Source organism: Cebus imitator, unplaced genomic scaffold (assembly GCF_001604975.1).
Source record: "Cebus imitator isolate Cc_AM_T3 unplaced genomic scaffold, Cebus_imitator-1.0 Scaffold501, whole genome shotgun sequence".
Classification (NCBI taxonomy): domain Eukaryota; kingdom Metazoa; phylum Chordata; class Mammalia; order Primates; family Cebidae; genus Cebus; species Cebus imitator.
In genome coordinates this window covers 1060258-1080776 of record NW_016107816.1, presented here as the reverse complement: position 1 = coordinate 1080776, position 20519 = coordinate 1060258, and the positions used below count along the sequence as shown (strand labels likewise).

At 41.3% G+C, this 20519-nt stretch overlaps 1 protein-coding gene and 1 pseudogene across 2 annotated transcripts in view; both read right to left on the bottom strand.

Moving 5' to 3' along the window:
- Positions 1-20519, bottom strand: part of CGNL1 (cingulin like 1) — a 177484-nt gene that overhangs the window by 51982 nt on the left and 104983 nt on the right. The gene's annotated exons all lie outside the window — the stretch shown is intronic.
- LOC108292724 lies at positions 8962-9500 on the bottom strand (annotated as a pseudogene).

Sequence of the window (20519 nt, the reverse complement as noted above, 5' to 3'; positions counted from 1 at the left end):
TAGCATGACACTGAGGGCACCCGGAAAATGGAAGTGCCCACTAATGTGAAAAAGGAACGCCTCCCTATACAATGGCTGGGCTTCTTCCCTGCAGGGATCCTACAGGAGGCCGCCCATGTGTGCATGGGTGCCAGCCCGCATCTCTGCTGCACAGCATACATGCTCGGCTCCTGTGGCCTGAGCTGAAGCCACCATTTGCATTCCTGTGGAACTGCTGCATTTCTGGAAACAATGGCCCTCTCTTTCACCCCATTCTGTGGTGAGCAGCTAGCCCCAATAATTTTCCTATTTATGTTAAATAAGAAGCCAAGAGTGAAGAGGTTCAGGCCACGCATGACCCTTGTCCGCAGACTTTTACTTTGCGGGATCAGAGTTGAAGCATGCAAGTGTGCCTTTATTCTTTTTCCCCTGCTGAGGCCAGGAGACGCTTGCCAGATGCTGCTCCTAGAGTGTACTGTCACAACAGGAGCTCTGCCAGGACCTTCCCACCCCTCCCCTTCCACCACCTGCCCCACCTCCTTCCCCACAACCTGCCCCCAGTTCCCACTCCAATCTAACCAGGCCTGTTCTTTGTTCCACAAAACCAACAGTGAGTTCCGCCTGCCAGGGCAGACAAGGTGCACACACAGGAGCAAACAAAGAGGCCCTCTTGCCGAAGGCCTTCTTTCCTGTTGGACCAACGTTGTCACCAGTGCCCTTCGTCTGAAGTCACCAGATACACCAGGCACTTCCAGGGACCTGCCGGAAGATACCTGGCCCTGCACCAGCTGGAATATCACTTTCCAGCCATCCCCATACCACCAGACACAGTAGGAGGTGGGGTCTCAGGGGGGTCAGAGGGCATGGGGCCTCCCTTTCCTGGGGTCAGCTGCTCTGTTTGGATGGCTGAAATGCTGCTTCCACAGAATGTGGATGCAACTGCCACCCTTCTTAGCTCTGATGGACTCAGGGACCACAGAGCAGTTGCTGTGCCTGGCCCTTCACCTGGCCCTTCACCCTTCTCCCCTCTCTGAGTCTATCAGCATCCATCAGACACTGGGCTACCAAGTCCGAATGTATGGGCTCATTTCACCCCCACTGTGCTCCATGAGCTGGGCTCCGTGATTATCCTCATTTTATTGATTGGGAAACTGGAGATCCAACCAGGGAAGTAACCTGACTCAAGGCACACAGCCAGGATTCAATGTGAGACTGACTCCAGGGCACATGCGTTCATCCTGTACGATATTCCGTCTACCACCCCAACTGCTAGCTATAGGCCACCAACCTTTTTCCTGATCATTGCTTTACAAGACAGACTTGGAAGGGAATACAGCAGCAGTCAGGTGGAAGTAGAGGTGCCCACCCTTTTTGGCACCAAGGACCAGTTTCGTGGAAGATAGTTTTTCCACGGATGGTGGGGGGGATGTGCGGGAGGGATGGCCTCAGGATGAAACCATTTCATCTGAGATCATCAGGCATTAGTTATTACAGACTGTCATAAAGAGAACACATCCTAGATCCCTCGCACGCACAGTTCACAATAGGGTTCATGCTCCTGATCCCTAACAGGTCACAGACCTGTACCGGTCCATGGCCCAGGGATTGGGGACCTCTGGAGTAGAAGGCAGGGCTTGACCCAAATATCAGGTCAAGCACAACTCTTGATCTTCTCAGTAGGTAATTCTGTTAAAAATTATCATGAACTTCTGAGAAATAGGCACGTTTTGGTTTTAAGGCCCTACAAAGAAGAAACTAAGGCTGTTCGGGGTTTTTTTTTTTAACATATTTGCCGCCATGGTGAGCCAGGCTAACTGAGATTTAGAATAACCCTGTGAACATTTTCCCTGAAACACACACATTCCTCCTCCTGTCTTTCACTCATTTATCTTATCTCGAAGTTCAGAAGGCTCCATTCCATAGTCGTTCCTGGTTATCAGTTTTGCTTTTACAAACAGCATTTATCTGGATTGCCAAGACATTCTTGGCCTCCTGGAAATATGCTTTCATTTTTCTTGTCAATTAGTTGCTTTATGTGCTTCCAAAGTTAGGCTTTCATATGAAAATAGAGGTCTTCCCAATTCCCTCCGCCTTCACTTGGCATTAATGAAGTTTACAATGGAATTGAGACGTAATGCTTTATTAAAGTTAATCTGTATAAGGGAAAATGGGGCTGGTCACACTCCAAATCATGGGAAACACCTCCCAAGACAATGTGGATTCATTTAATACCCTTCCTTGGTGCTTATAAGTACCACCTCAAAATCATTCGTCAATGCTTTCATATGTAGAACCTGAAAACTGTACAGTAGCTATACCTTTGTATTTTCCCAGACAGTCCCTAGGTTTACTAGGGTTAATACTAGTATTAACCCTAGTTAATGGGTTAATAAAATAATCATAGTAATATGATTATTTACTGTCATCCTTTCTTTCTCTCCTTAATGGTGTTCCTAGGCCAAAAGGGCAAATGAAGGCTGTTTTTGAGTCATCGCAAGTATAAAACCAGAAATTCACGTTTTACAAGACGTTGATTTTAAAGAAACAAGCTAGTAATAAGCATGAGGAATACTTTTGTGGCAGGGGAGGCCTTCCCACAAAACAGGTCAAAGCCACCTCGAGGTCTGAGAGCTGGGTCACTGCATCTTACAATCCAAGAGGACGCTGGTAATGAGACCAACACCAACTACGTAGAAAGCTTGGTGGTAAATGAGCTGACTGAGAAAGCAAGAAGGATATTGATGATACCATGCAAATGAGTTGCTGATAGCTGGTTTCTAAGTTACACATCAAAGCTATTTCAGAGATTTCACAGGAAAAGCTTCACGTAGAAACTACAGAAAGCATCGTGGTTTAAGGACCCACAGGGTATAGCCAAGTTATATGAACTGATCTTCTACCCTATAAAGCCCCCAGAAGGATGTAAAGAAAGATTTTTAAAAGACCTCTTCTCCCCTCGAGCCATTTCCAGTAGAGGTGATGACAACAATCTTCACAGTTCCTGTCATACAAGGAATGAGTGATAAATCCCTAAGATAGGAGCAAAGAGAAAGCTACTGCATGCAGAGCAGAAGAGCTACCTTCTGGCTTTACAGTTAGTATTGTACATGAAGCACATGGAGACATTTAGAGGGATGGCAAACGTGCCAGTGTCTGAGCTCATGCCTAGACACTCAAGTTTCCAGGGAACACCCTTGGCCAAAATCTGCTGGATGGGATGCCAGCTGAACACTGTGCACCATTGCAAGTGGCTGGAGTTCAGGAATGAACACAAAGCCATAATCCAATTGTTCTGGGATGGAAAATGTAATGCACACCAGTTTGCAATTATTCTAAAATGAAGAATCAGGACCATTTAGCCCCAAAGAGAAAGAACAGAAAGTTCATGGGATCAGCCAGTTTCCCAAAATAAAATCCATCCCTCCTTCTGCTTTTACGTTTTCTACTTGTATTTTTAATGGCCTAATCACGTATGAGTAGTTTATTATAAGTTGCTCATATGAAGGGTGTTAAATGCTGAATCCAGGTGCAGAGGGGAAAAAGGGAACAAAGAAAAAGGGTGGTGGCAGAGGTGGGCTCCTTCACAGCCTGATTTCAACAGAACCACAGCAGAGACCTAGAGACAAGCAGAAGAGAACGAGAACTCCACCTCTATGCTTCCATCATAAACAAAGCTTCTTGGCCTCCATTTCAGAATACAGATCCTTCTCAACCACTCCCCACTCACACACTATCCAGTTACAAATATTCATTTGATGGCTATGCCTTGAGAACAATAAGTCACTAGATGAACCTATAAATGTAAAACTTTTTAAATGGCAAGAGCACCGGCATATAAAAATCATGGTCTTTGGAGCCTCCATCTCTTGCTTTGCAGATTTATTTTTTTAAGTGGTTTTCAGGTTTATACCCTCATCAGCGTTTTCACATCTCTCTCTGAGCGCTTACTGTCTGTCTCATTCTTCTAGGTACTGAGGGTTGCAACTGTGGCACGTGAATCCATCCCTCATGCATACCTATTTAGGAGAGATGCCTGGGTCTTTTAGGGATCTGGACTATGTCTTGCTTATCTTCTTAGCTACACTGTCTGGACCAATGTCATATATACAACTGGCGCTCCATAACTATTGGTTATTCATGGAAGACCTCTGATTGTGGAAAGTTACCAAGCACCTCTTATAGCCACAGTAGATGGAAAGAAGAGCATAGAATCTGAGAATATGCAATCTCGCTGAATCCACTAAATGGTAGGTTACTAGAAAGGATGGGTTACTAGTTCGGAGGCGTCTACAACTTGTTGTTTGTTTACTTATGCACATGAGTATATCTGTGCTGCTGCCAGGGAATGGAGCTTAGGGTCATCCAAAAGTCCTACTAATTCACAGGTCTGCATTCTATAGTTAATCCCCAAAAATGAAAGAAAAAGAAACAGGCCATGACATGTATCTCTTTTCAGTTTAATCAAGTTGATTTTTTTTTTTTTGAGATGGAGTTTTACTCTTGTTGCCCAGGCTAGAGTGCAATGGCACAATCTCAGCTTACTGTAACCTCCACCTCTGGGGTTCAAGCCATCCTCCTGCCTCAGCCTCCAAAGTAGCTGGGATTACAGGAGCCCTTGTTTCTGACCATGGAGATCACTGTGAAACTTGGGTCTGCCATTTTGTACTTGGGCTCTCTCTGCCTGCTCTGAGTCACATACAGCCTTGATAAGTATGCTTTCTGTGTCTTTATGTCATGAAAGACAAGTTAACAGGACAGGACCAAGAGCTCTGTCATCCATCACTAGGAAGCTCCTTCCAAAATCTGTCTGTGGCCCCAATCTCCTACCTAGTAACCCTGACAAAAGAAGACAGCATAATTGGAGTGATTCTGATTGATTCCTGACTTCTAGGGAACATCTTCTTCAGCTCTTATTAAATTTCAGTATTTTCAAAAGAAAGGCAAGAGGATGAATATGATTCAACTTTACCAGCATTAACTTTGCTGCAAATTTGAAATCATAAACTCACCATTTAAAGTATTAATTCTGGTCTAGCATATTTATTATGTTCCTTATCTTGTTAACTCCCAGTATCAAATCAGACCTCAGAATCAGAAATACTCATATACTCACATTTAGCAGCTAGACTCATCCCTTATCCCACGTGCAGAAGGACAGATGTTATCTCACACTTCACAGTAAGGAAGTAAAATCTGGAAATAAAATGCCCATACCTGAGGGCCTGTTCAAGACTCTGGGACAATGATTTGTTTCTCCCTCAGTGACATGTGGGCCTGAGGCATGTACAGATGACAGTATGCATGCCTGGATCATCTACCTCCTCTCTCTCTGCTCATGAGGTCCCCAGGTCCCCAGGCTAAGCAAGGAAACTAGGGTATAATTTCTACAATTATATGTCAAGAGAAGTTTTAATTCCCTGAGGAAATGTTTTAGTTTTTTTTTTTTTTTTTTTTTTTTTTTTTTTTTTTTTTTTCGCTCTATTTCCTAGGCTAGAGTGCAGTGGCATTTGTTTTTTTTTTTTTTTTTTTTTCTTATGGACAACAAAAATCATGAAGTTGATCACGTTCCTTTTTCACTTTGCCGAAGGTCTCAGGACTGCATTTCTAATTCACCATCAGGATTATTGGACAACATGGCTGGGTTGTATTTGTCTCCTATGGTCCCCAGAATTTATTCTATTTAAATTTATATTTTCTATGATCTTTTAGAAATATCTTTTTTATTTTATCTATGTGCCTTTGTGAGTAGTATCAGATTCAACCTATGAAAAATGTCAATGTCTAAACAAAGTTGCAGATCTATTGCTCACAAAGTTTCCTTGCAAATAAGAGCCTAGAACTCCTTAATCTGTGCATTGTGCTATCAGGGAGGACTGCAGCTTAATCCAGAAATGTGTGTGATGCCTCTGAGGAAACCGATCAAGTTAGGCCCATCTCATCTTTTGAGCTCAATTTCTGGGGTCACTGAGTGGCTCACATCCTCTAATTTTCTCCCTTAAGAGATGCCTGCCTACTGCCAGGTCTCCAGGTTCTGCCTTCACCAGCGTGAGAAACCTGAGGCTTTAGTTGATAAATCGAGTGTATGCCTCCAGATCAGTCATCATATCTGAGGATTTCAAACAGTAAAAGCCTTAAATGAAAAAATAAAGTCTTTAACTGGAAGTATCTGGAAGTGAGTTGCTGGAGAGTGAAGGTAGAGGAGGAGGGGAGTTGGTCCCAGTACCATTTGAATCTTTCTTGAGATAAATACATTTTTTAATCAGTTTTCTGACACACTGTCAGTGCAAACCTTCTGCTATTCTCTAAAGTAGAGAGAGTAGGCATTTCTTTCTCTTCCTAAATTATAAGGAAGATTCATCTGTTCTTCCTACATCATGGCCATCATTATCCCACTACTATTCTGTCTCCTAGCTACAGTGTGAGCATCTTTGAGTACAGGAACCTGAAGCAAAAAGTGGTACATGTAGTGGATGCAGGAAATAAATGTTCTACTGCTCATTCCTTCATTGTATCAGCTAACAAACATGTGAGTGCCTCCTGTGTGCTAGAAGCTGTGCATAAAGATGAATAAGGAGCTCAAAGCTTTGCAGGGCAGACAAGAGAGGAAGTTAACTATAGTACCAGTGGCATAACAGAGATGCCAGTGTTGCCATGGAGGGAGCTGTGGCACTGTGGGAAGGACGTTGCTTGAGGATGACTTCACGGAAGAGGCACCAAACTGGTATTAGAATATTCCCCCACGTAAGTTTTTTAACAAAAAATTAGAACAGCTCTAGATTATGGAAAAACTGCTAAGATAATACAAAATTCCCATTCAACTGAGCTTCCCCTTTTACTGCATCTTACATGGACATGGTACATTTGTCATAATGAATGAACTATCCTGATCTATTATTATTAACCAAAGTCCATACTGTGTTCAGCTTTCCTTAGTCTTTACCTAATGTCCTTTTCCTGCTCTTGATCGCATTCAGGACACCACATCACATTCAGTCATCACAGCTCCTCAGGCTCCTCTTGGCTGTGACAGCGCCTCAGACTTTCCCTGGTTTTGATGACCGTTAACAGTTTCAGGAGTACTGGGTCAGATATTTTGTAGGATGTTCCTCAATTGAGATTTGTCTGATGTTTACACTGGGGGTATGGATTTGAAATACCACAAAGGTAAAGTGTCATTTTCAGCACATCATATCAAGGGTATATACTATCAATGTGACTGATGCTGAAACTGATCACCTGGCTGACGTATGCTTGTCAGGTTTTTCCACTGACTCTTCCCCCAAAAATGACTCTTTTCTCCCTCACTTCAACCTGTACACTCTAGAAGGAATTCATTTAAAGAGTGGGGAGTGAGCCCCAACCTACTTGAAGGCAACTTATCTAAATAAATTATCTGGAACTCTTCTAGAAGGGAGATTCATCTATTCTTCCCCATTTATGTATTCAATTACTTGTTACATCAGTGCAAACCGATGTGCATTTACTTTATTTGGGGGACATAATTCAATACTACGTTATTTTGTGACTTTGGCCACTGGCAGCTTCTGTATTTGGTTCCTGTGTCCTCTGCCATACCTCATCGGGGTGTGTGTGTGTGTGTGTGTGTGTGTGTGTGTGTGTGTGTGTGTTTGGAGCACTTCCTTACTTTCTGGCACTGCTAGGTAAGTTTTTATAATGTGGTTTCTAAACATCAAAGCCTGGCCATGTTAACGTCATCTTCAAATGTATCAGCATCATAGAACTTTAATGCCAGAGACGACCAGAGGTCATAAATCCAGTACCCGCATTTGACATAAGATGAAACAAGGTTGGCTGACCTTAGTTGCCTGAGGTCACACAGCTTTTTAATAGCAAAGCAACACAGTCACTGTGAGAACTCCTGATTTTTATTGCTTTTTTTTTCACTACTTCAAGTAACTACTGTTGTCCATGTCTAAAAGTCCAGTCTACAGGAGAAAAACTGTGTCTGTCACAAAATCTCTCCAGGTGACCACGTTACCATCAGTAAGACTGCACACAAAGCAGGATTGAAAATATGCTTCTCTGACCTCCAGACATCCAGAGAAAATGCTATCTTTTTTTTTTTAAGTAACAGCTTAATTTTCCTCATAATCTCTCTAGTATCTCTCATAACCTCTCACCCACCTACAATGGCAGTAACCCTAACTTGAACTTAGTCGTACCTCAGTCGCTTCCGGTCTAAACAGTTTCTTTTGAGTAGATGCTTTAATATCCGAGCTTTAGCACCAAAACTAATGTTTGGGAAACAATTTGAATGGTAGGAAGCCTGGAAAATAAAACTTAAGAGGGCCAGAATAGCGCCAAGACAATTCCATGGGGCAAGAATCGTTTCTTCAACAAATGGTGATGGGACAAATGATACCTACATGCAAAAGAATAAAATAGACTCCTACTTCATACTATATTCAACATTTAGTCCAAAATGAGTCACAGGCTTAAATGTAAAAGCTAAAACTATTAAATTATTAGAAAAAAAGTAAATCTTAAATCTGCATGTCTATTTCCTTTCCATCGGAAAAATATTACCTATTTAAAATTTTGGTCCATTTTCTGTTCCTTTATCTCTACCATTCAAATTTAAATACTTTAATTTTACTCTAGTAAAAGCTGAATTACCAGAATCACATACCTGACATGATAACTAAATACTTCACATCACCAAATTTATTTGAATCAGGTGTGTTCTTAATTATTTCTCAGGAACAATAACTCATCTTTCCCACGTTATTTCCCTGTTATTTGACTACGTAATGAGCATCTGCTTCCTACATTCAGTGATATGGGTGTGTATAAGTGTAATTGGTAACATCAGTAACTGGATTCATCATCTAATCTTCAATTCATGTTTAATTCTATTATACAGTTTTTCCATAACTTTGGATATTTTAGTCAAACTTATACTTTCATCAGTTATAAAAATCAAGATGTTAATTAAGATGTTACATCAACTGTGATAATTAATATGCTAAAAATTCCAGACTAGACAGCACTGGGCCCACGTATAATCAGGCCGTTGTGAGAGGTCTTTGAACAGCTACTGCTTCAATTTCAAGCCGGCCTCCTTTGGGCAAAGTGGCAAAATATGGTAAGCAGCCCTAGTAGAAAAACCACTCTTGAAATACTGTTTGTAGATTACATTGACAGCCCGGAGGTTATTTATGTCAGCTTGCCAAACAGTTGTTTTACCACATTAGTGAAGTCACAGCCTGCACCTTTCACAATATCACCCATGTTCTTTAGAGCCTGTTTAGCTTCTTCTGTTACCACCGTCAGCATAAGCTGGCCACTTGAAAGGTCCACTTGAAAGCTGTGTACCTGTCCTGAAATATAAATGATCCTGTCAACTAATGCAGCTTGACTGTAGGGACCAGCATACCCTTGGGCTTTCTCAGTGCTGATCATCCCCTTTCTGATCAAGGATGGCATGGCTAAGCCATCTCTCTTGCAGCCCCTCTGGGAGAGGCGGTCCCTACACCACTTCTGCTCACTTCTCACTCAACTGTAGAAGAAGAGAAGGTATTCATAAGCTTGGATGAAGAAATGGTTTCTTAGACATGACACAAGTAGCAAAAGAAAAAAATAGATACACTGGACATCATGAAAGTTAAAAATCTTTGTGCTTCAAAGGATAGTATTTAAAAAGTGAAAAGATAATCCAAAAGGGGGAGAAATATATCGTAAATTAAATATGTAATAAGAGACTGGTATCCAGAATATACAAAGAACTATTACAACTCAATAATAAGAAGACAACGCAATTTAAAAATGGACAGAGAATCTGAACAGATAGCCTTCCAAAGAAGATATACAAATGGCAAATAAGCACATGAAAAGATACTTGATATCATTAGTCATCAGAGAAATGCAAATCAAAACCACAATGAAATGCCATTTCACACCCACAAAGATGGCTATCATAAAAAAGGCAGATAATAACAAGTGTGGGAGAAAATGTGGAGAAATCAGGACCCTCCCTCATGAATTACTGGGGGAATGGGAAATGGTGCTGTCACTTTGGAAACCATTTTGGGAGTTCCTCAAACAGTTATTTTATGACCTAGAAACTCTACTCCCAGGTATACATATCAAAGAAATGAAAACGTCTGTCCATGCAAAACCCTGTACCCTCTGTATACTCAAACACTACACAGCCAGTGCTCGACTTACGACCATGATTGGTTCCGACAGACCGGTCGTAACACGATTTGGTCATAAGTTGAGTAGGCTATATGCACGCGGACATGGTAGTGCTGCCGGAAGCTGGTCCGCACTGTCGTACGCCCAGCTGGGCAACGTTTGCGCTGCTATACGCGGAGCAGTGGTGGCTAGCGATTGTGGTCGTAAAGTCAAATGGTCGTAAGTTGCATAGGTCGTAAGTAGATCAATACCTTTATCCAGAAACTGCAGAATATTGGTGACTCTCTGAGAAAGGTCAACTCATGTTTTTCCTCCCTGCTTAGCCTATCTGGCAGCATTTGAACTTTTACAGCAACTCTATTTCACAGATATGCACATTAAGAGAAGTAAAAAACCAGTAAAGGCAGCGTTCTCAACAGCACGATCTATAAAACTAGCAACTCATCACAATTCTAAACACTTGGCTCTCTATAAATATCTGCCCCAACATGGATCTTTTTAAAATATAAGATATCCTGAACAAAAGGAAAATCTGAGTATATAGATGCATTTGGTAATAACCAATGATGCTTACATTATTACCATTATCAGAGAACATCAAAAACCTTAGGAATTCCTCAAAATGCTATTGAGAAAAAAATGTATCCTAACCCAGTATGTCTGTCCTGGCCAAATGTTCCCACTAAGTATCACTTTTGCCCAGAACAACAACAAACCAATCCTCCTCTTTAACATTTTTTTTTTTTTTGGCTCTGTCTACCTGAAAATAAGTAATATTGGCTTAAGTCAAAATAAACTTTAAAAAAAGTTAAATAAGCTCAAGAAAAAAAAGAAAAAGTTGTTCTTTGGAATTCACTTATCATCTTGGAAGAACCCATCTCCCAAGGAGGAGCACTCCTGTTTGTCATAATAATATGACTTTACAAACGCTAATCTCTTCCCTTCATCAGAATGTACACATACAATAAAGTATCTAATCCTAGTCTTTCTAGCTGCTGGGCGATTAAAGTTTAGTATGATTGCACCGGTAATAAAGTTATTTTAAGTTTGTCCACCCAAAAGCTTCGCTTGCATCAGGAGATAGTTAAACTGGGCTGGGAAAACTAACAGCAACGAAGCAGATTATCTACACAATACCTCAAGCATGGCTGGTAGGGCCAGGTCTACAATTACTGTGTCATCTGTAAGAAGTCCTAAAACACTCCTCCCAGTGGAAATATAAAACAAGGACAGAATGCAAACAGCCTCCTGTTTAGGAGCATGAAACTACTATAAGCACCTATTGGGCCCAACCAAAATCAGTAGGTCCAGCCTAGCCTTTCTCTTGTGCCAGACACTCCTCTTCGGGTGTCCCATAGATGCCTCAAACTCAGCACAGTCAGATTCAACATGCACAAAATGGAAGTCCTCATCCCACGTACCACTCTAAGACATGGACCTCCTCTAGTCCTTCTTAATGCCTCCAATATTCACCCAGTCACCTATCTGAAAGCTAAAGGTCACCCTTGACAAGCTGTTCTCACTCATTCACTCCAACCAACCCACAGCTGTGAGGAGGGACTCCAGTTAAAAGTGGCCGGGCGCGGTGGCTCACGCCTGTAATCCTACCACTTCGGGAGGCCCAGGTGGGTAGATCACAAGGTCAGGACGTCGAGACCATCCTGGCCAACATGGTGAAACCCCGTCTCTACTAAAAATACAAAAATTAGCTGGGTGTGGTGGTGCATGCCTGTAATCGCAGCTACTTGGGAGGCTGAGGCAGGAGAATCCCTTGAACCAGGGAGTGCGAAGTTGCAGTGAGCTGAGACTCCACCACAGCACTCTAGGCGGCAAGAGCGAGATTACGTCTCAAGGGGAAAAAAAAAAAAGGCTAAAGTGTTGGGAATAAGAGAGAGGAAGGCTGGACAGGCTCATCTGAGTGACAGAATGGACCAGACTTGGTGATAAGAACAGTCTACAATTCTTGCAGAAGCGCCCAATATCTGCCTGGCTTTCCAACCCTGTTTCTCTTTTTCTCACTAATTTATTTGCCCCCCTCTTCCTTTTCCTCCACAACCTCTTCCATGATTCTTCGCAGTGATATCATTCCCATTTCCACAAAGAGAAAAAAAGTCATGGGACCCTAAAGTTGGTTAATATTTTTCTGACAGATGACCTAACACAAAAGAGGAAGGGAAGGTTAACTGGGACCGAATTCTTTGGCCACATCTATTAGCTGATCCCTGGGAGAGGTGAAGTTTCAGGCCTCAGCATAGTGAGCCTGCCCCTGCCCTGGAGCACCAGGATGCCAGGTGATTCCACAGGTCACCACCTCAGCCCGCCTGAGTCAGCCCCGGCCCTGACTCACCCTCACTTCTGATTCCAGTCCCCTGACTCAGCTACTCACACATTCCTGACCTCTTGGCCCTTGACTGGTTTGCTGACTTACCTTGGCAGACCTCTGAATTTCTCTAGAAGGCTAATGCTAGACTATTAGGAGAGGTGAGTGAGATGGGGCACCAGGAGAAAGAAATGGCAGATGACTAACCTCCTCTTAAATCAGCATCCAAAGGACTGTGCTGCCTCAAAGAATGGCACACGGGACATTCTATATACGTCTATCTGAAAAGATCCTCCAAATATAAGAGAGGAAGAAGGCGTTGTCAAAACTACAATCCAAAATTTATTTTTTCTACCCTATAGTCTTATGCATTGTTCAATTTACTTTAAAACAAACTTCTTCTAACATTTCTTTTCACTAAAGCAACCACAAAATGAAAAAATCCACAAAATTACAATTCGAATGGGAAAAAACCTCTGTGGCAAATAAAATGACACTTCACATATCCACCACTACTTACTTTAAATATGAAAATGTAATTAGATTTGTAAACCACCAAAAAGGATGTATTCCTATTTTTTGTATAACTCAGGCTATAAGTAAAGATAATTTGTTCAACTAGTAACAATATTTCTACTGCCAAAGGAAAAAAAATCACTTATTTTTATCCTTCAGATTGATTCATATTTACTATTTTTTATATCCTTCTAGCAAAATATACCATCTTTTCAAGAATATATACCAAGATAAACCATATCCTGAGCCATAAAACAAACCTCAACAAATGTAAAAGGACTGAAATCATACAGACTGGTTTTCTAACCAAAATGGAATTTAACGAGATAACAGGGGAATACCCAAGGACTTAGAAATTAAACAACACACTTCTAAATAATCCATGGTTCAAACAGCAAGCCTCAAGAAAAGTTTTTTAAAAACACATACTGACCTGAATGGAAATTAAAATAAAATATATGGCATTAAATATTGATATTAGAAAAGAAGAAAAGTCTGAATTCAATAATCTAAGCTCCTACCTCAAGAACGTGGAAAAGGAAGAGCAATATAAACCCAAAGAAAGCAGAAGGAAGGAAATAAGAAAGAGCAGAAATCAATGAAATGGAAAACAGAAAAACAATAGAAAAAAACAATGAAACAAAAAGCTGATTCTTTTGAAAGAATAAGTTCGTGTCCTTTGCAGGGACATGGATGAAGCTGGAAACCATCATCCTCAGCAAACCATCACAGGAACAGAAAACCAAACATAGCATGTTCTCACTCCTAAGTGAGAGTTGAACAATGAGAACACATGGACACAGGGAGGGGAGCATCACACAGAGGGGGCAGAGGGGTAAGGGGACGGAGAGCATTAGGACATATACCTAACACATGCAGGGCTTAAAACCTAGATGACAGACCGATAGATGCAGTAAACCACCATGGCAGATGCATAACTATGTAGCAAACCTGCACATTCAGCACATATATCCCAGAACTTAAAGTAAAATAAAAAATAAATTTAAAAGCACTAATCAAACATTAAAAAAAAAATCAATAAGATTGACAAACTTCTAGTACCACAAAGAAAAAAAAAATTCAAATTACCAATATCAAAAATAAAACAAGATATATTACCACCGACCCTGCAGACATCTAAAGGACCGTAAGAGAACACTATAAACAACTCAACACACATCTGACAACTTAGACAAAATGGACCAACTCCTTAAAAAGCACAAACTACCACAACATACGCAGTACGAAATATAACAGACAATCTGAATAGCCTCATTGAGGAAATGAAATTCATATTTTAAAACTCCCCCAAAAGATAATTCCAGGTCTAAATGGTTTCACTGGAGAATTCTATCTAGCATTTAAAAATGAATTAATATCAATTCTACACAATCTCTTACAGAAAATAGAAGGAAGAAATACTTCTCAACTCATTTATTGATGTCGGTATTATTCAATACCAAAATCCAAACAGTACCCTGAAAAAAAAATGTAAAAAGGACTATAAGCCAATATGTCTCATCAATATAGACACAAGAATCCTTAACAAAATGCAAGCAAATAAAACTCAGCACTTTATAAAAGAATTATAAAGTAGGATCAAGTGAAGTTTATTCTAGAAATGCTAGGGCTGATTTGATATTTTTAAATCGGGGGAGAAATCACATGATCATATCAATAAATGCAGATAAAGCATTTGACAAAATGCAAGAGGCATTCATGATTTAAATTTTTTAAAACTCCAAACAATTTGTAAATACAGAGGAACATTCTTAACTAAAGAGCATCCAATTCACAAAAGATCTATAATTAACATTACATTTAATAGTAAGAAACTGAATGCTTCCTTCTAAAACTGAGAATAAGGCAAAGATATGTGCTCTCAACACTCTGATTCAACATAATATTGGAACTTCTAGCCTACCTAATAAGGCAAGAAATAAGAAGTAAAAGGCATACAAATGAGAAAAGATGAGAAAGCAAGAAATAAAACTGTCCTATTTGCAGATGATAAGATAGTTTATGCAGAAAATCCCAAGGAATCTACCAAAAAAGAAAAAAAAAACCTTTGTAGAATACACGAGTTCAGCAAGATAAATAAGGGTCCTGATATAAAATAAACATAAATAAAAACATACAATTGCATTTCTGTATACTAGTAATGAACAGAAGGATACTAAAACGTAAAAATATACCATTTACAATCACTCAAAAACATTAAACACTTAGGTATAAGTCTAGCACAACACATACCAGACTTGGTATGCTTACAAATACAAAACCAAATGATGAAAGAAGTGAATATCTAAATAAATGAAGATTTACTTAGACCATGTTCATGGACTACAATACTCAACATAGTAAAGATATCAATTCTCTCTATACTGACATGTAAGTTTAATAGAATTACTATCAAAATCTCAGCAAAATTTGTATAGATATAGACAAGGTTATTCTAACATTTATATGAAAAGGTAAAGTAACTAGAATAGCTAAAACAATTTTGAAAAAGAATAAAGTGTCTACCAGATTTTTAGACATAATATAGCCACAGTCATCAAGACCATGTGATTCTGGCAAAGGGATAGACACACAGGTCAATAAAACAGAATAGAGAGCCCAAAAACAGATTAACACAAAAATGCCCAACGCACTTTTTACAAAGGTTCAAAAGCAATTACTACAGGAAGAATAACCCTTTCAACAAATGGTGCTGGAGCAATTGGATGTTCACAAGCAAAATAAATAAACCTGGAACTAAACTGCTACCTTACACAAAATTTCACTCAAAATGGACTATGAACTTCAAGGTAAAATGTAAAACTACAAAACTCTTAAAAAACAAAAACACGGGAGAAAATCTCTGGGATCTAAGGTAGGAAAAGACTTCTTAGACTTGATACCAAAAGCACAATCCATAGAAGGAAAAACTACACTAGACTTCATCAAAACTAAAGACTTTTACTCTTCAAAGCCTTTATTTAAAAGGTTTCTTTTTTACTAGAGACTAGAAGAATGTCTTTACAAACCACATATTTGACAAAGTGCTCATATCTACAATACACAAAAATTTTCAAAACTCAACAGTTTAAAAGAGAAAAACCCAAACAATCCAATTAGGAAATGGGCAAAAGACATGACTAGATATTTCACCAAAGAGGATATACCTGGCAAATGAGCACATGGAAAGATGTTCAGCATGACTGGCCATTAGATAACTGCATATTAAACCTACAATATTATATCACCATCTACCTACCATTCTGGCTAAAATAAAACATGGGCAATGCCAAACGCTAGGAACGATTTGGATAAACTGGGTTGCTCACACACTGCTGGTGGGAATGCAAAATGGTGGAGTCATTCTGGAAAGTAGTTTTGCAGGTTCTTTAAAAGCTAAACATGTACTACCATTTAATCTGGCAACTGCACTCCTAGATAATTATCCCAGAAAAAAATTAAAACATATTCACACTCCTATATATCCCCGAAAAAAATTAAAACATATTCACACAAAAAGATGCGTTCATATAAGCTTTACTGTAGCAGTACAAAACTAGAATCATCCCAGATGTCCTTCAATGAATGAAGGCTTGAACAAACTGTGGCACATCTATACTATAGAATACTTCTCAGCAATAAAAAGGAAAGCACTTCTTGACACATGCGGGAGCCTGGAGGAATCTCAAGAGAACCATGCTGAGCAAGAAAAGCCAATCACAAAAGGTTACATTCTGTAAGATTCCATCTATATGTCATACTGGAAATGACAAAATTTTAAGACCAGAGAAAAGCATAGTAGTTGGGTTAAGGAGGGATGGGAGGGACAGGAAGGAGAATGGCATGGCTATAAAAGAACAACACAAAAAATGTGGGGAGTGACATAAATGTTCTATATCTCAGCCATATCAATGTCAATATACTGGTCATGCTGTTGTACTATAGTTTGCAATATGTTAAATTTGGAGGAAATGGGATAAAAGGTATACGGGATCTAACTGCATTTTTGTACAACTGCATATAAATTTGTAACTACATCAAAATAAAACATTTGATTACAAAAATTATTCCTTAAAAACTTTGTTCATCTTTAAAAAACAAGCAAACAAAAACAAAAACTTAGGTCTTTCCTGGATCACTGGCTTGACTAACAAACTACTATTTACTGGTTGAGCTGATAATTTCTAGATACAAACAGAAGGCATTTAAGGGGTACTGCTCATTGAGGAATGATTTGAGGGAAATCACAGAAAATCTACAATGACATGTCAAACAAAATTGGTTTCAAGAGGAAGGGAGATGGCCTAAGACAGCTGGTAAGAGTAAGAAGTTCCCAGATGCACTGAGTAATGCCACAAGTTCACCGAGTGATCACTGATCACTGGAAACCAAAAGCATACCTGTCTCCTCTTTAGAAGGCTATGTAAATTCTCAGCTAGAGCATACAATTTTTTTAAAATAAATATTAGTTTCATTCTGAAAGATGGAATATGGGTCATTTAAATTATTCTGATGCCCTTCCAATGGTCTCTTCAAACTCCTGCCCAAAGACCACCAGAGACTGCTACAACTAACCAGACTGTGGTGTCTTCCCCCACAGGCAAACAACACGTGTAACTTTTTAAAGCATTACATTCCATGCATATCGCCTCCCTCCTTTCTTCCCTCCCTTATTCCCTTCCTTCCCTCCCTCCCTCCCTCCCTTCCTTTCTCTCCCTTTCTCTCTCTCTCCGTCTCTCTTTTTCTCTTTCTCTCTTTCTCTCACTCTGCTGTCCAGGCTGGAATGCAATGGCAGGATCTTGGCTCACTGCAAACTCCACCTCCTGGGTTCAAGCAGTTTGCCTGCCTCAGCCTTCCCAGGAGCTGGGATTACAAACATGCACCACTCCCAGCTAATTTTTTTGTATTTTAAGTGGAGACATGTTGGCCAGGCTGGTCTTGAACTCCTGACCTCAGATGATCTACCCGCCTTGGCCTCCCAAAGTGCTGGGATTACAGGTGTGAGCCACTGCTCCCAGCCTCAAGGCACCTTTTCATACCCATGCTCAATGCTATGGACAGAGAGACCCTACAAATAAGAGGTATAAAAATTGTCCCTCTCCAGTGACAAAAGTTTCACTTATCCTCTTCTAGTGTCTCACAGTTCACACCTTATTTCAAAAGTCACTTACTTAGTAACCATATACTTCTAATATTGCAATAAAATCAACACTGGCTGCCACAGCTCTTTGGGATAACCGTGAGCCAAAATTCCTGGAGCAGAATCCCACCCGGCATAATACGTAGCTCACGGCTTCTCCTCCATCCTTTGCTGTACCCCTCTCATACCTTTCAGACTCATCTTTTCTCCCTTTACCCTCTAGATCTTTCGCTCAAACTCCTCTTTCACTTCTGGATGCCACCAGCTTCCCCACTGCCTCTCCATACCACCTCCCATCTTCTCACCCTCCCTTTGCACCTTTCCCCTGCCTGCCTCCCTCCCCTCTACCTCATTCCCATCATGCTTCATACTGATCCTGTCCCTCTGCACGTTTCTTGTTTTGTATTTTTTGAGACCGAGTCTTGCTCTGTCGCCCAGGCTGGAGTGCAGTGGCACACTCTCGGCTCACTGCCACCTCCACCTCCTGGGTTCAAGCGATTCTCCTGCCTCAACCTCTCAAGTAACTCGGATTACAAGCATGCACCACCATGCCCAGCTGATTTTTGTATTTTTAGTACAGACAGGGCTTCACCATGTTGGCCAGGATGGTCTCAAACCCCTGACCTCAGGTGAGCCACCCACCTCGGCCTCCCAAACTGCTAAGATTACAGGCGTCCACCACTGCGCCTGGCCTCTTTGCCCATTTCTAATGCTGAGTGATTCTATAGCTGGGTGCCAGTCAGTCCCCAGCCCTCTCCCCTCTAGCTCCTATCCTTCCTTTTCCATGTCCCCCTTTTTCTGGCTTGCTGTGTTTTTCACTCCCATCCTCCCCACTCTCACCTTGGGCCAACTGCCTTCTGCAAAAGTACATGAGTGTATACAGAGCATGTATTTGTTGGCACCTTTAGGTACCAGCCAGTGTACTAGAAAACAATAAACCAGGGACCCAAAAGCTGGGTGTCAGAACCACCTCCAACCAACTCATTGTACCTTCCTGGAGGGCTGGGGAAAGGAGAGTGGCAAGTGGACTTCTGCAGTGCTTTGCAGCTGTGGATGGAGAATTAATCACATTCTACTTAAGAGATCAATAAACAGATTAATTTAGATACTCCCTAATAAGTTAAGAATCTGGGCCAGGCACAGTGGCTCGTGCCTGCTAACCCAGCACCTTGGGAGGCAAGGTGGGAGAACCATATGAATCCAGGAGTTGATACCAGCATGAGCAGCATGGCAAAACTCCATCTCTACAAAAAATACAAAAATTAGCCAGACATGGTGGCACTGAGTTATAGTTCCAGCTCTTCGGGAAGCTGAGCTGGGAGGATGACTTCAGCCTGGGAGGTCGAGGCAGCAGCAAGCCATGATGGTGCCACTGCACTCTAGCCTGGGTGACAGTGCAAGACTCTCTCAAAAAAACAATCTACCTTTGGATCACCATTTATCATTTCTCAGTCTAGGCCTATCTAGCCACTAAGGAGAACTTCTACGCTATGAATAGCTTTCTACCACATATCAGCAGACAATCAATGCTCCGGAGCAGGCTTTATTTTAGGGAAGGGAGGGAGCAATGTCTACAGCCAGAGGACCCCCGCCATTTAAAGTGCCTTCCACAAGGAGCTGTGCTGTTGACTTTAGGATGTTTATTCAATTGAACCTTCTCGCAGCACCAGAGGTAGATTCAGAACTTCTCAAGAAACAAAGGCTGTGAATTTAAAATGAAAGAAGCATGGGGGACGGGGAGCCTCTTCACCTACACCTCTACCAGGCCCACACGTTGTTCTGCCGCCTCTCCTACAGAGCATCTTGATCACTGTAGCCTTTGTCCTCTACCACGGTGAGCGGCTCTGTAGAGAGCCAGCCCCCTGACCTCGTGTGCCCTCTTTGTGAACCTTATGAACGCCATGAGCCCACGGTCCTGGTGCTGGAGGCAAACAGGGCTGGATAGACAGGAATGTCAGCCGTAAACTCAGAGACAGGATTAACCTCAAAACGAGAAGTTATTTTTGGGCCATACTCTCCTGTTAGTTAAATGCCAGACCAGGCTCTAATTTCTACTAGTGTTCTGTCAAGGTCAACACCAGTGGCTACACAGGGCAAAGTCAATTATTAACCCTGCTTCTCCACTGGGCCTGATTCAGCCAGTGAGTTTACCACCTGCCAGCCACATTTTCTCTCCAGTTCAGCAGCAGGAAGGGCATGGTACACAGCACAGGCATCTGCTTCTGGCCTGAAGGGTCACTAAGACGGCTACAGGAAACGACACTGAATTGGGCCTGCAAGGGAAACAGTTCACATGGGACAGCGAGAAGGAAGCACGATGGGACAGGGAGAAGGGAGCACGATGGGACAGGGAGAAGGGAGCACGATGGGACAGGGAGAAGGGAGCACGATGGGACAGGGAGAAGG